The 14,362-nt window shown below is 41.5% G+C and overlaps 1 long non-coding RNA gene across 1 annotated transcript in view; it reads right to left on the bottom strand.

Annotated features, from left to right (window-relative positions):
- Positions 1–3,219: 3,219 nt before the first annotated feature.
- The window catches only part of LOC147597881 (uncharacterized), a 38,961-nt gene continuing 27,818 nt past the window's right edge, over positions 3,220–14,362 (bottom strand). The window contains exon 3 of the long non-coding RNA XR_015261062.1: positions 3,220–3,381. This is a non-coding gene — a long non-coding RNA (uncharacterized LOC147597881). The remainder of the gene's footprint in view (positions 3,382–14,362) is intronic.

Here is a 14,362-nt window from a genome sequence, read left to right as displayed (position 1 = left end):
AGGCCAATATATGGAACATAAACGTTGAAGAACACTCATTCATCAGCACTCAAGGAAGAGGTTATATGCTATGTGATGCGCTACCTTTCTATACATAGTTAATTGCTGAACACTCACTACATTACTTTATTAACTACTGAATTAAACTATATACTGGATTAATTACTGCCTTTGCATTAATGCTAGCATTTTCCTTTTGTAGAATTGTATCCACTTTACCTACAACAGCTAAGTCCATCCTGGAAAGCATACAAAGCAATGTAACCATCTTAAATCACATGAAATGACCTGTAAATATTTGCTTTTTTCCCCAATATTTTTTAAAACTTTACCAAAACTGAAGTCTTTCTCCCTTTCTTTGCAAGTAGATACTGAAAAAAAAAAAAAAACTCTCCCAGGATTTATCTCACTAACCTATTATAGTTTTCAATAGAAAAATGTATTACTGAAAAACTCCTGATCACTTTTGCTTCAAATTAAGCAAATTTGCTTCTTAGTTTTTATCATGGTCTGATACCGAATCCACTGCTAAAACCTTTCTCCTTTCACACAAGTTTCTTCAGGTGTAAAAGGAAAAGAAAAAGGCTATATTATAAGGGCAGCTATTACAATGAAGAACTGTTTCATGATTGAGACCTATTTCCTAAAACCCATCTTTACATCAAAAACGTCAGATTTGTACAGCTGAATTCTCACAGAAAGCCAAATCCAAACGCTTTGCTCCAGAAGCACAGGCAGACTGAGTCATGTGATCTATACAAGCAGTGGCAGCTCAAAAAAAAACCCAACCTGGTAGATGCAGTCATCTTGTAAGACTGCTCTTCCCCATCACAGGCTTGCAATGTGGAGGCACCATGAGGACCGTGTCACTGCGCTGTGTGGAAAAAAAAAGCAGTAGTCCCACCAGCCACAGAAGTATGTGCAGAAAGGCATCTTCTGCAGCTCCAGATATTGGGAATTTAGTAGGTACGGCTAAAATAGATCACGTAAGAGAAAGACTGGGCAACTTTCTTCCTGGAGGAGCCACGAACCTACAACTTGTCCTACAGCATCTGTAACAGAGATTCCCTGAGACATCTAATGATTGGTAGATTATTTGTTCTACCAGATATTAATACGTTGCATGATAATTCAAAGAGGGAACACACGAAATAACTAAAAAGAAAAAAAAAAAAAAAAAGATAAAATATGCAAATAGAAAAGTGAATATTTATCAAATAAGCAAACAGAAGCAGTGTGACATTTGCACACAAGACAGATTTCAGGACCTTTAGATACAAGAATATTGTCCAAAGAGAAAGAAAGAATTAAATTAATCAGATACATTACACCTCCCAGGGTTCTGACCCCTTCTTGGCTTGGCCTCAACCTATGACAATTTCCCCACCCCCACCCCAGCCAGCCTCCCACAACAGAGTCCACAATAACATCCGCTGGTCATCCCATCTACCACGTCCACCAACCTGGAGCCCAACAAACAGCAGGCCTCTGCAACAATTTAGCCTCACCTCAGCCGGTGCAGCTGGAGAGTCACCCTCTACACAGAGCCAACATCAGCATGCACCGGCAGCTGGTGATGATTCACTGTTTCATACCAGACATGAGGCTGATTCTAACAGATCTGCCTAACATCATGCACAGCAATAACGAGCTGCCAGCAGAAAAGGTGGAACTACATGCAAGCTCAGGCCACATTTCAGAAGTCTGCTCCTTCCACGGGCCTGGGTTTGGATGTTCATAATTTCCCAGCATGAGGCCACCTATATCCACCAAATCGTAGGATAATGCAGGCTGGAAAGGACCTCAGGAGGCCTCTAGTCCAACCTCAGGCTCAACACAGGGTCAGCTCCAAGATCAAAACAAGGTACGGGGGGCTTCATCCAGTCCCTCATCCACCCTGTTCCTCTCAGCAACATGTAATCCTCCACAGGTCATCACCACCACTGCTTGATTTCCATTGCTCACTGAGTGTTGCTGAATCTTAATGTCAACTGGGCTGATATCCTGCAAAGCTGGAATGATGTTCTGAAATCTGAATTAAGACTGATATTTGAACATGTGGCACTCCTGACACAATATCAAAACATAGCAATTGCCCTGAGTTTGAAAGAAAGCAACAATTACTTTTAAAATATTTTCTGGTTTTTGCCAATATTGTCACATGAAAGTTTTCTCTTGTGCTAACATACAAACGGCTTTCAAAGTTCTGTTTTTGTTAAACTGTATCAGATGTTTTGAAAAAGGAAGAATGAAATCTGCTAGCACAGAACTGTCTCAACCTCAGGGAAGACCAGACCAAGCAGGACAGACTCCCCGACAGCTTTACACAAGAACTTCAATCTGCCTCTCATCCTGCAGCTGAAGCAGATCTCCAATTGATGTTGAACACTGTGGCAGCATTCATCAGATAAGGGCCTGGCCCCTTACACTCTCTGTATTCAGAATCTTTTCAACAGACATAGTTAACTACAGATTTGCACTGATTTACTCAAAACCAACACAATCTTACCCATTAGTAGAATAATTGCCTGGCTAGTCTTCCACTCCACACTTCTCTCCCAGCTTCCCATGGCTAAATAAGTCCCTCCAAGCAGGCTTTTCCCAGTGGAAGGTAATGTGTTCTTCCACGTCTTATTTCAGATGTCTCCCCTTTTAACACGGCTGTAACCATCCTAGTTCTACCTGCCAAGGTGAAATCGTTTTGCTCCTGTTCAATAATACCTAATGCTATGAACAAGCATAGGGAAACCAGCGACAACCCCTGGGGAAGATGCTGCCCATGACATGCAAACCCTACCTGGACACAAAATTCATTGCAATAGTTTGGTGCTAGTGGTTTGTAAAATTCAAAAGGCCAGTAAATGCAGTGGGTTACCCAGCAATATTGCTCTACCTATGCGTGTCTTCGGCAGTAACAGGATATAGATTTGGAATTAGTAAAAGATTAATAATCCAATGGCTCAGCTTTTCCTGACATAGCTCACTATGCATTTTAGCTCACTTCCTGCATTTTGGACTGTATAAACCCTTCGTATTCACAAGCATGTAATGCCACGTAGGCCAGAGGCAGGGTGTGAAAGAACACACTGGAGTACAAGGATCTGCCCTCTGACTCATTACAAAATTCTGCTGACAAAATTCATACAGGTGAGAAGCGAGCAATTCTAAGGACTCATCAGTGAAGCCCCAACCAGGGGCAAATGATACTTGCCGGAATCTCAACGCAGGATGGAGTCTCTGAAAAAGAAGGGGTCAGCAAGATCCTCTTCTTGTGTCTTGGGTAGGAGACTTCTGGCCCCGACTCTTGCCTTCAGAAGAATCCAGATGACTCTTTCCTTTCTTTTTTTATGAGCAATTCCCACTGAAGTCATGAAGCTACTCCTACAGGGGGGAAAAAAGAAAAAGAGAGACATTTATTCCTATGTAGAGCAGGGTTGTGCTACACCGAAATCCCACAGGAAAAAGTTAAATAGGTGCCCAGGTCCTGAGCTGACACTGTACATAGAACACTTCAACCTCTGATTACAGAACGGAACTGGGGGAGAAAAAAACCTTTTTTTATATTAAAAGCAGCATGAACACAAATTGTCTTGACAAATAAAGAGATACAATTAATTTTAAAAATTAAACACAGAGAGAAGTTTTCCCTTCTCTACCTGAAACAGTTCTCTCTTAATCCCAAGGCTGTAACAGTTCTCTAGTCAACCCCCTAGATCACCCTTTTTGCAGCAAAACACATGTGTGGGGCCAAATGTTGCTGCTTTTGCTCTGAACAAACTTCTTTTTCCTCCCAGGTAGAGCTAACATCTCAGCCACCACCACCACATTCCCACTGACACTGCAGAATGTCCAGACATGCAATATTCCACCCTAGCTCTTTGGAGGGGATAATATTTCGCTACCCAGACCTACCTAAAGAAAACATATCAAGTTATTCAAATATTTATTCCTAGATTCTGAAAGGTCAAACTGGTATCACTTCTACAAGCGTGAGCCCAGAGTAACGACTGAAACTCAGGATTTACACCCGTGTGTTTGCAATCAGTATGAAGGCACTCAGTGGGCATCTATCATCAGAGTGTAAAACGAGAGCTTTGCATGCATAAAGCACTGCAAGATAAGCCCACAGACTCAAAAAGAAAAAAAAAAAAACAAGCCAGGCCTGATTCTGATGCTGCATCAGTATTCAGCAGTGGTTTCAGTGGGACAGCTCGGTATTTACACTGGAGTAAGGAAAATCAGGATTAGGCACCATCTGTCTCGGAGAGTCAAGTGACCAGAATTGCTCTACACATTTGAATCCTCTTCCCCATTTCTTTAATCCCTTACACATTCCAGGTTTTCCATTCAGCTCCAATGACAAAAGATTTTACAAAATGACAGTCCAGATTGAGAGAACAGAAATGACAACCTCTGACAAAAGAGATACCAAACTTTTATCAACGGTAAGTGCTCCTTCCACACAGACACTGGTCTGCAATGGTAAATATAAGGCAGATGTCGAATGGAAATTAAACATTGTGCTCCCAGGGTGGCCCCGGCTCCATTCAGAGTTTGATTTAAAACAAGGCCAGAGTTCTTTCATCATTTCTTCAAAAAGTTTCAATTCTAAAGATATTCCAAACAGACAAATACTTGACCTAGAACTTGGCAATGCAAGACAACATATACGTGTAAAAAAGACAAATACGGAGACTAAAAGGCAAAGTAAGTTGTCTGTAGGACAGACTAAGATAATTTGTTCATCAAATCACTTATATTTCAGCGTTCTGAGAGTTAAAAGTGAGTTCAGGTGAAATATCTTATCCCATTTCTTTCAAAGTAAATTCACAACAAGCACTTCTCATTTGGGAGACTCAGACAACTAGATTTCTTAAACATAACCAAAACAGGAGCCTAACTATTCAGCAGTTTAAGGAATATTTCTCTGCAAGCTTCTTTAAGACTTAAACTATATTTACAGCTGTGAAAGCACTCTGCCTGTTATTATTAGACATGATAAAATAGCACTAGACGTTTGCAATGACTTAGATACTCAGACTCAAGAAGCACATATTTGAATGGTTTGTAGTGTTTTCTTTTTATAATTTCTGACAATATAACAGCTCAAAATGATGTAACAATAGACTTTTTAAAATGAAATCCTCAAATTGCTAAGTATACTGTACAGTTAGGAGAGTAAGTATAAATTTAAGGGCTGAAAAGATGCTTCAATTTACAAAAACAGTTAAAAGCATAAACCAAATTGCATTTGCTTCTCTTTTACTTTGTTAGATTTTTAAGACGAAAAAAAAAAATACTGGAAGTGAAACTACCAGATTATTTACAACCTGAATATGTAAGTATGTTTGTACTGTTCCTGGAAGCCATATTTTAGAAATAATTTCATTTTCTAAACAATTTAATATCAAACACAGTAAAACAAAAACTTTTGAGGCCATGACTTTGTAACCTCCCTAAAGTTTTGAACACCAGAAAAGCTGGCCTGTTCACAGAAGACAATCAAACGCATACTTAAATGTCAAGTAAAGTCCTGTATACATTTTCTCCCCCCATGAAAGGAAGAAATTGTGACAAGATTTTACTTTTAGATGACCTGACAAACCAGCACTTTCTGGCACGAGCAGGACAGACATTCCCCCTTCATTTCCCAGTACAAGATTCAATCATCTGAAACACAAACCTCGTTCTACACTGAGATATTTTCAAATAAAACCGAGTTGCAAACAGTCTCTCCGGCCTTTTTAAAAATCATTTTCAATTGCTTTAAAACATAAAGTATAGATGGATGGATGAATGAATGGACAGCTAGAGAAATGCTTTCAGTCATGCTTCCTCCCCCCCACCCTTAAAATTGAAAAGCATCAGTATCCAAATAGCAACAGGAAATTTTTACCTTGTGGCTAAATAGCTCACTGTTCACTTTGCAGCTGCCTCTATTTTTTGCTGGGCAAAACACCAATACAAAAGTCTTTCCTAAGAAACCAAGCTTTTGACATAAGGGCAGCGACAAACGCAAACCTACAAAGAATTTTTTCCCCCGTCCCGTCGTTATAATTCCTAATTTTGTGGGATGTATTGCTGGGCTGTTTATCATAACAGTGTGCAATAAAAAGGACGACTAACTCTTGCAATTTTCTCCCTACTCCTCCCCTTGACAGGGGCCACTGATAGGGAAAGAGGCTCGGAAAAGCAGAGCAGTGAAAGGCTAAGAAACAATAGGCAACCATGGCTTTGACAATGCAGCCCTGAACCCTTTTTGCTCCCGCTGTGACACTTGCATTCAAGAGCAAGGGCGGCTGCCATCATAAGAATGGACAATGGCATGAGGAATACAAGGGAGAGGGGGGATAAAAAAAAAAAAAAAAAGGGAAATCAGATGAATTCAGAGCTAAGATGGCAGAGCTCTCACCTTTTCCGCTTTTTTCGAGTAATCTGGATGGAGACGTCCCGCAGAGAAGAGATAAAAAGGGTGTGCTGAACTGTTGGATGGTTCTGAAGACTTCTGCATTTGCAAACGCATTTTAGAACTATTTGTAGGGGTATATATGCTGCATGCCATCTCTCTGTCTCTGTCTCGCTCTCTCTCTCTGTGTCTCTCTCTCTTCTGTTTTATGTCCTGCTATCTCCATCACACACCTCTAATAGTATGAAGACTTTCTGCCCATGTAAGTAAGTGAGAGTGTGTGTTCCTTAATGTTTGAATCAAGACACACGTCTGCATGCATTTCTAATCTAAGGAGCCTATAGCAGTTACTACAACTATCAATTAGTCAGCAATAGCTTGAGATCCCCATGTGTCTGGGTGAACAAAGGTGAGAAACACATGCAAATAGTACTACAGCACCTGGGTCACGTACAGTAACTTAGCTAGCAACAAATAATTGCATCTGTTTCTGCCTTTTTGATGCTTCTTGCTCATTGTTATGTAAAGTTACAGGTTATTAATGTGAGTAGTAACACAATTAGACGTGGCATTGTATATTATCATTTGAACAACACAATAAAAGGAAATTAAGCTTAACTAGATGGAAATAAATGGTGACTTAAAGGCTTTAAACGAAAAGATTCTCTGATCTGTAGCAGTGCTTCCAGTTTTGCTCAGTTGTTCCTGAGTTAAAGATGCAAAAGATGTAGATGTATTTGGTCATTTCATATATATTAGATAAGAAACTGATTATTCCAGAGCAGACAGAGAGGATGCCTAATTTCCTGAGGTTAAGTCCATAAAGAGGGTAAGCTAAATCAGAAATATGCTACTATTTTTTTTTAATTAAGCGACTGTTACTTTAAAGATCATTTTAAGGGTGTTTTTTTTCAGATGTTTTACACTTAAGCCAAACAATTAAGAAGAAAGATACAGTACCTTTTACTCTCTCCTTCTTCTTAATCTCAAAAAAAAATGAGCCTTAGCTTTAAAAACTGTCAGAGTCAAAATGGACTAAAAAAACCGCCCTGAACAAAATCAAAAACGATAAAATGAAAAAGCTCCAAAATCCAGCACCACCCTGACTCTGTCCCAGGAGCAGACAGAGCCAGGTTGCTATCCATAAGCAGCGAGCATTGCAGAGGGGACAACACAGTCTGTGGACAATGTTATTTACACAGATTTGATAAGAGCGACTACAGCTCCAAACCGTAATTTAATTTGCAGAAATTATACCCCACATTTCCAAGTGCAGGGAACTCCAAAAATTAAGCAGTTTGACAGAAAGAGTTTGTTGCTGAGAAGGAAAGCATTTTTTCCTCACGTACAATATGCTCACAGAGTCCTGCAAGGATGCATGCTGCATAACCCTCTACCGATAGCCTGCTTTCTACTTATATCAGCTTCCACGGGAGGCTAATTAGTGACACTAAAGGAAAAACCTTCTTCCCAATTCTGGGCTCCGAGAAATTGTCAAGTTTATTTAGCTTTAGACGGCATAAAGGAAAAAAAAAATGTTAAATTAAAAACAATAGAAATCACTCCTTAAAGAAATAAGACCCCAGCTCCCTCACCTTTTAAGAACAGGCTAGTGGCTAGAAGATTACGGCCGGGCACTGCTAACAGTATAGAAGGTGCTCACAATGAAGCGAGATTAAAGAAAAGCTGCAGTAAAACAACGTCTCTGCCCAGAGAAGCCCTGAGCGCAAGCGTCCCAGAGCTGGCTGTACAGCGTAAAAGAAAGCAGTAACGGGCTTTAAAATGGGTGTTGTGCTGACCCGCCATGCAGTTTCATTTCCAAACTTAGCTGTTGTGGGAATTGTAGGTGCTATGGAGACAGCAGATTTCCAACGTGCCAAGCGCGGAGTTTACCGTAGGCTCTTTGCTCTCTGAAAGACAGACCCCGCACAGAGGACCAGCACAACACGGGGAGCCGTGGCCGGCTTTGCAACTCCACCAGGAACGACCACGCTCGCCGTCCCTTTGCCAGAGGTCCCATCAGGCAGACAAAAGCATAACAAAAACTACAAAATAATCTCGCCCTTCGCCGAACAATGAGACCTTAAAATATACGTACGCGAGCGTATTACATGCAGAATAGGCAGGGGGAGGGGCGGGGGATGAGAACAACATTTCCCATCAATGCGTTTTATTTCTTAGGACCTGAAAAGGCTGTTTCCCACTTTAATGTGAATTACTCATCCCTCTTATCGGGCCAGTCTCTTGCCTGCAAGTGTACATCTCGGGTGAAAAGGGGCATTTGTTTAGGAGTTCAAACAGAAACTAATCGCTCGATACTTATCTGGGGTTGAAATGTAGTTAAATAAAATAGTGAAGACTGTAATCGTTCCCGTGGCTATCTATCTCCTAACGCCGCTCGGGCACACAGGTCCGTCTGACGGTGAGGTGGCTAAGGGAGGAAGGCGCTTAAACCAGAGAGCTGAATATTTCTACTCCTGTATTTTATGTCCAGTTCTTCCAGCTCCTCGTCCGAGTCCTGATACCGTCGCTCCTTCAAACATACCACATTCTGATAAAATAAGTCGGCTTTCTTTTTAAAAAATCCCAGATGAATAGACACCACTAATCAGATGTAATGTAACCAAACGCTCTTCTTCATCTAATCTGTCTGCCCTGTATAATCTCGCTATTCTACCAGCTCCAGCATTTTTAACAGGCATGACATTGATTCAGCTCGTGTAATGTTATTTCAGTATTTTATTCTTAAATGAGACTACAATTTGGGTGGCTACTCTGCATTCAAAGCTCTTCATCAACTTTGTGAATTATATCATGTGTAAAGCAAAGCTGATCAGCACCTTTCTGCTACATTTTAATTGTTACGTTTCACAGTGCTGCAGACAATTCTCAGAGCATGGCACAAATTTTTAAACAGACAAAGGAGCAACAGGAATTTAACAACAGAACTGCCCAGATTCAACAGTGAAAAATGAAACCCACAAAGTTATTTGACAAGATCTGTCTTCAGACACGAGCTGGAAAGAGACAAAATCCTGTCGGCACACAACACTGCTACATTTTTATGTTTTCTAAAATGCAGGATGATTTCCTTAAAAACAATCATTTAAACAATGTCCACCTAGGTTTTCCCCAAAGAAAAAGAAAATCTCATCTTATTTTGCAGAACAAGCAGGATTCACAGATTAATGGACAGATCGGTCTGCTAGGTAAATGACAGCGGTGGAAAGAACAAACAAACCCTCTCATACAAACAAATCTATTTGAATGTAATAAAAATGTTGACAACAGTTACGTGATTAAAGCAGTTGTTTTTTTCATTTAAGGTCTTATCATTGGAATAATTTAAAATTATGTGAGAAACATCAGCCCTTTGGTTTTTGCAGAAGAGATTTAATTTGCAGAAATAGTTGTGGGGTTTTTTAAACGTAGCTATTTTCAACGTTGCAAGATAAAGCTCTCTTCTTTTTTTCTAATTTTATTTTAAGAATAGACCCCATTTAGGATTTCACATTGTAAATCTCCCTATGTCTGAATGCTGTTACAAGGTTTGACAATGAAAGAATAATTCATGTCAGAGAAAAAGAGCCCTTCAATCAGCTTCATGCAGCTTTTCTCCTGCAGGGCTATGCCAAAACGAATGTGGAATCCTGAACTGAACCATCCATCACATTTCCCGAGTCTTTCAATTAATGACACTGCAATCAGATCGATGGCGTGTAATAAGAAAAGAGCTTTGCATTTCTATACCTATTAATTCGCTGAGTAACTCCACTGGTAAAACGTGACCAGAAAGGGAAAAGAAAAGAAAATTTCATCCTCCTGGCAAGATTTTTGGGGATGTTTAAGCCTTGGTTCTACATTCTTGTCTCATTCCAAATCCTGAGTGCTCAAAGCAAAAACCATGCAAGCTTTTTTTTGTTTAAAAGCAGGACAGTCTCCAGCCCAGACAGGTATTTTCTCTTCTGCTGCTAAGTGCATGGAGCACTAAGTGTTTTCTAGGTAGACACTCTAGATTACAAAGAAGAGTCCATTTTTCTTCCAGGCTCAGGCTGGGCAACCCCCAGCAGACTCCTGTCAGCCAGAAACATCCTCTCCGCAATCCGAGCCATGGAGGAGCACAGTCACTTACAGGGCAGGACTCTGCAGACTCGTTCTCCGGTGCAAAGGCAGTAATTAACGACAAAATTTCCAGATCATAGAACATGCCAAGGATGGAGTTACCTCACGCAGTGATTAACCTCCAACAAAACGAGGCAGAGGAGAGAGCTGGGTAGGGGGTGAGGGCAGCTGGGACAACAAAAAGTCTACCAGCAACCATGGGATGAAATTAGAGTGACCTCACGTCAGTGAACTGGCATAAGATTTTTGGATTGATGACAAAAATTATCAAGGCTTTGCAGAACGGAGCTGCCAAGCACATTTCAATTCCCTTACTGCAAACGCTGTGGGCATTGCCTGGAGACGCCGAACACTACAGGAAAGTGAAAACTGCAGTTAACCAGAACATTACGTCTATTAAAAAGGATTTCATTTGGAATTGTCTTTTCTTTTAAAAGGTAGCTTCTTGGCCTTGAAACGCCTGACTTACAGAATACCCTCTCCCTGAATATTACGCAGCTGCGCATTTCCTAAAAAGCTACCGAGTCTCTAGTTTCTGGGTCACGCGGGGAAATAAGAGCTCAAATCAAAAGGCTTTCCCACTCTGCGGCTGACGAGCAGCTTAGAAGAAAGGAGTGATTTGGAGGACCTCCCCGGAGACCAGGGTGGGACACAGGAGACGAGAGACACATCTTGCCTACAGAAATGATCCTGTTCTGTTGCCTTGGACAGGAAACTGGATGTGAACTGCCTCTGCCAGCGTTAACCCCTTCCTCTGGATCAGATGAAGCCTTCAATCTCCAGTGCTGACACTTACTTCAGCAGCTTTGGCTTCACCTCAAAGGAAAGAAGCTGCAGCTGTGATAGAAGATGGACCCAGGTCAAAACCTACAAAAAGACCTTCTTTTGGGAGCAATAGACTTTCAGTGAGGTTGTGTATTTTGGAAGTCTTCAGAAAGGGAAAATAAATCTTTATGAGAGAAAACAAGAAATAGAACACCAGAAAACAAGGGAGGTTTTTAAGGTTCACTTCACCAATCCTTTCAAATATCACAAATTGCTTTTAAAGGATCATTTCTGGCTTTACCTTTCAGCATCTTTTACAACCAAATTTCAGCAATTCCAAATTTCAGCAGCACCTTGAAAAAAGGCCTTGTTAATCCTGCATCCGAATGTACCTGTCCATGCCACACATGGATCAGACGCAGCGTGAAAGCTTGCGGGCCTAGGAGGGGAACTGAAAATACCACAGCAATAAGTGAAACGGGACAATGCCCATGAGCTGACTTGCAAAATAGTTGCAACTCAAGCACAGTGAGAGATGCCCGCTCACTGGCAGACAAAGAACAATAAATAAATAAATCATGCAGAAGCAAAGACAACTCATTTACCAATAAAACATGAGACTTGAATACAGGCTAAAGAAATAGGAAAAAGCAATCTGGGATGAGAAACCTGTAAAACTGAAAGGAAACTTTGACTAGGAAGCCAAACACAATATATATATATATTGTATGTCACTGTATCTTGCCCTTTCTCTATAGAGCACGTAAGTGCACACAACCATAGGTGTCTGAGGATCTCACCACGTTTCAGAAGAGCAGGTTTCAGAACACGGTGGCAAGCACACACACCTCTGACCTCCGAGGTCCCACCAGCCACTCACGCCAGAAGTCAGCCCAGATCACCCCTCCTGACTCACAGGACACGTTACACCGACAACAACCCCAACTCGTTTGCATGTGTACGGCAGCATGGATACACAGGGAGGTGTCTTCAAGCCCAGGCAGGCTGTGGGAGTTGAGGGGGACATTTCTGACATTATACAAGATTCTCACAGTGAGTATGAGACTGGAGATTTACAGTTCCGAACACTGCCCTGCACTGTCCGGTTGCAAAGCACAGTACGTGCTCCACAACTTAATAACGTACCAATGCCTTGTCTGCTAGCAGGTCAGGGAGAGGGGAGAAAGGGGTGCTGCCTCGAGCCATTATTTCAGCACTGGCTGCCTTCCAGGAACCAGCAGAGCTTCAGAAGGCACGGGCAGGCTTGCTCACATCTGCTTCCCTCTGCTGTAGCTGCAGACAGACTTACACACTGATATTTTATTTCTTTTTTTTTAATGGGTTTGGACAAGCTTTCAGTAGGTATTCTCAGGGTTCTTTTCCTCATCTCTCTCAAAGGAGCTCTGGGAGCAACCACTGCAAATGAATTTGATAAAGAGAAGGCCTCCGTGGTTGCTTGTCTTCTTCAGTAACTGGGACAATGGCTACATCCATCTACAAAGCTCTCTTTAAGAGAGAGCCTCTCTTACCCCCTTGTTCACAGAAAAATTCAGCTGTCCTGTTGCTCTGCAGACAAGCACACAAAAAAAATCCACCTGGACTTTTCAAAGTCACAACCAAACCTAAGCTTTAGGAGTCAGACCTCATCCCATGTGGTGGGATGCCTTTCTGGAAATGTAGCTACAGAAACACGGAGCTTCAGCTATCAAGGTCCTGGGTTCAATCCCTACTGATCACAACATTTAAATAATGTCATTATTCAATTTTGTTCTTTCTACTGAAATATTAACTAAAAGACACCTTCACAATGCTCCTGGTGCTCTAGCACATGATTAATACTACAATTAAACTTCAGCATTAAAACAATCAATTCAACAAGGATGCTGCTAGTCAGCCACCACCTATAAAAACTCCCCTGTGTCTCCTTATCTAGGAAACCTATCCTTAGCTTTCCCCAAAACCCCATCAACCCACAGCATTGCAATCGTTCCTTTCCATCACAATAAAAGTTGGTACATTTTAGTACCTGAGTTTTACAAATAATTATCTGGCAATACAATATTATTAAAAGGTAGATAAGAAAATTAACCTAAAACCTGAAGGTAAGTGAGATTTGGGTTAGAAGGAACCTTTAAAGATCATCTAGGTGCTGAAATATTTTGAGGATGCACATGAGATTACAAGGCTAAAAGAGGTCAGACATGATTTAAGGTCAGACATGGTTTAAGTTCTCCAGTAAGGGTGGGGTTTTCCAGAATAGGCAGGGACATATATCAGGACAATTCTACATTTCCTAGGCACCTAAAAGAGACAGAGAGGCACAGGGTCCTTTCGAAAGGATAGTGTGTTGCCACTGGAATGAAAAAAAGGTTGAGCAGCATTGGTTTAGGAGTCATAAAGATCAGGGTGGGGTGGAGGGTGATCCCAGCTTCACATTCCTCTTGATGCTATGGAATTAAAAAAAGAGTGCTTTAGTTTTGTTCTGGGCTCTCTCCACCAGCTGATCTCATCCTCAGATAAAACAATAGAATCACATATACAAATATTGGCAGCACTCAGCCTTGTTTTTCACTGCAAGCCCAAAGGGCACGCGGCAGTGAAATTGCAAGCTCTTCTGAGCATGTCTAATCAGCTCTGCCTGCCAGATTTTCAATCTCTAGTGGCCAGTTCTGTTCTCAATTTATACAAAAATGCAGCTTCTAGTACGCGTGGTGTTCTGAGGACAAGCTACGGTCCTCAGGCCCATCTGAAACAGGAGAACACCACACACAGAGGGAGTAGGCACAGAAAGTAGTTCATTAATTGGCCTCTCTATCTCCCTGCTGGGATCCCTACTCAAAGCCATGGGCTTGGTGACAACAGCTCTCCAACGGATTTAGTTTTACACTGTGTCTCCTGGAGGTGTAACACAGAAGGTGGAAGACCAAACCGTACCAGGACTCCCAGCTGCCCACAAGCTGGTGAAATTTGGAGGCTGTTCCATAGCAGAGAGCAACAACCACCACCCTACACACTCATCACTCCCACCCAGCTCAGAAAGGAGCAAACAATGGTCCATCGTCACCCAGA

This window comes from Chlamydotis macqueenii, chromosome 24 (assembly GCF_036417535.1).
Source record: "Chlamydotis macqueenii isolate bChlMac1 chromosome 24, bChlMac1.mat, whole genome shotgun sequence".
Taxonomy (NCBI): Eukaryota; Metazoa; Chordata; class Aves; order Otidiformes; family Otididae; genus Chlamydotis; species Chlamydotis macqueenii.
Note: the sequence above shows the minus strand (reverse complement) of the source record. Positions and strands in the feature narration are given on the sequence as shown.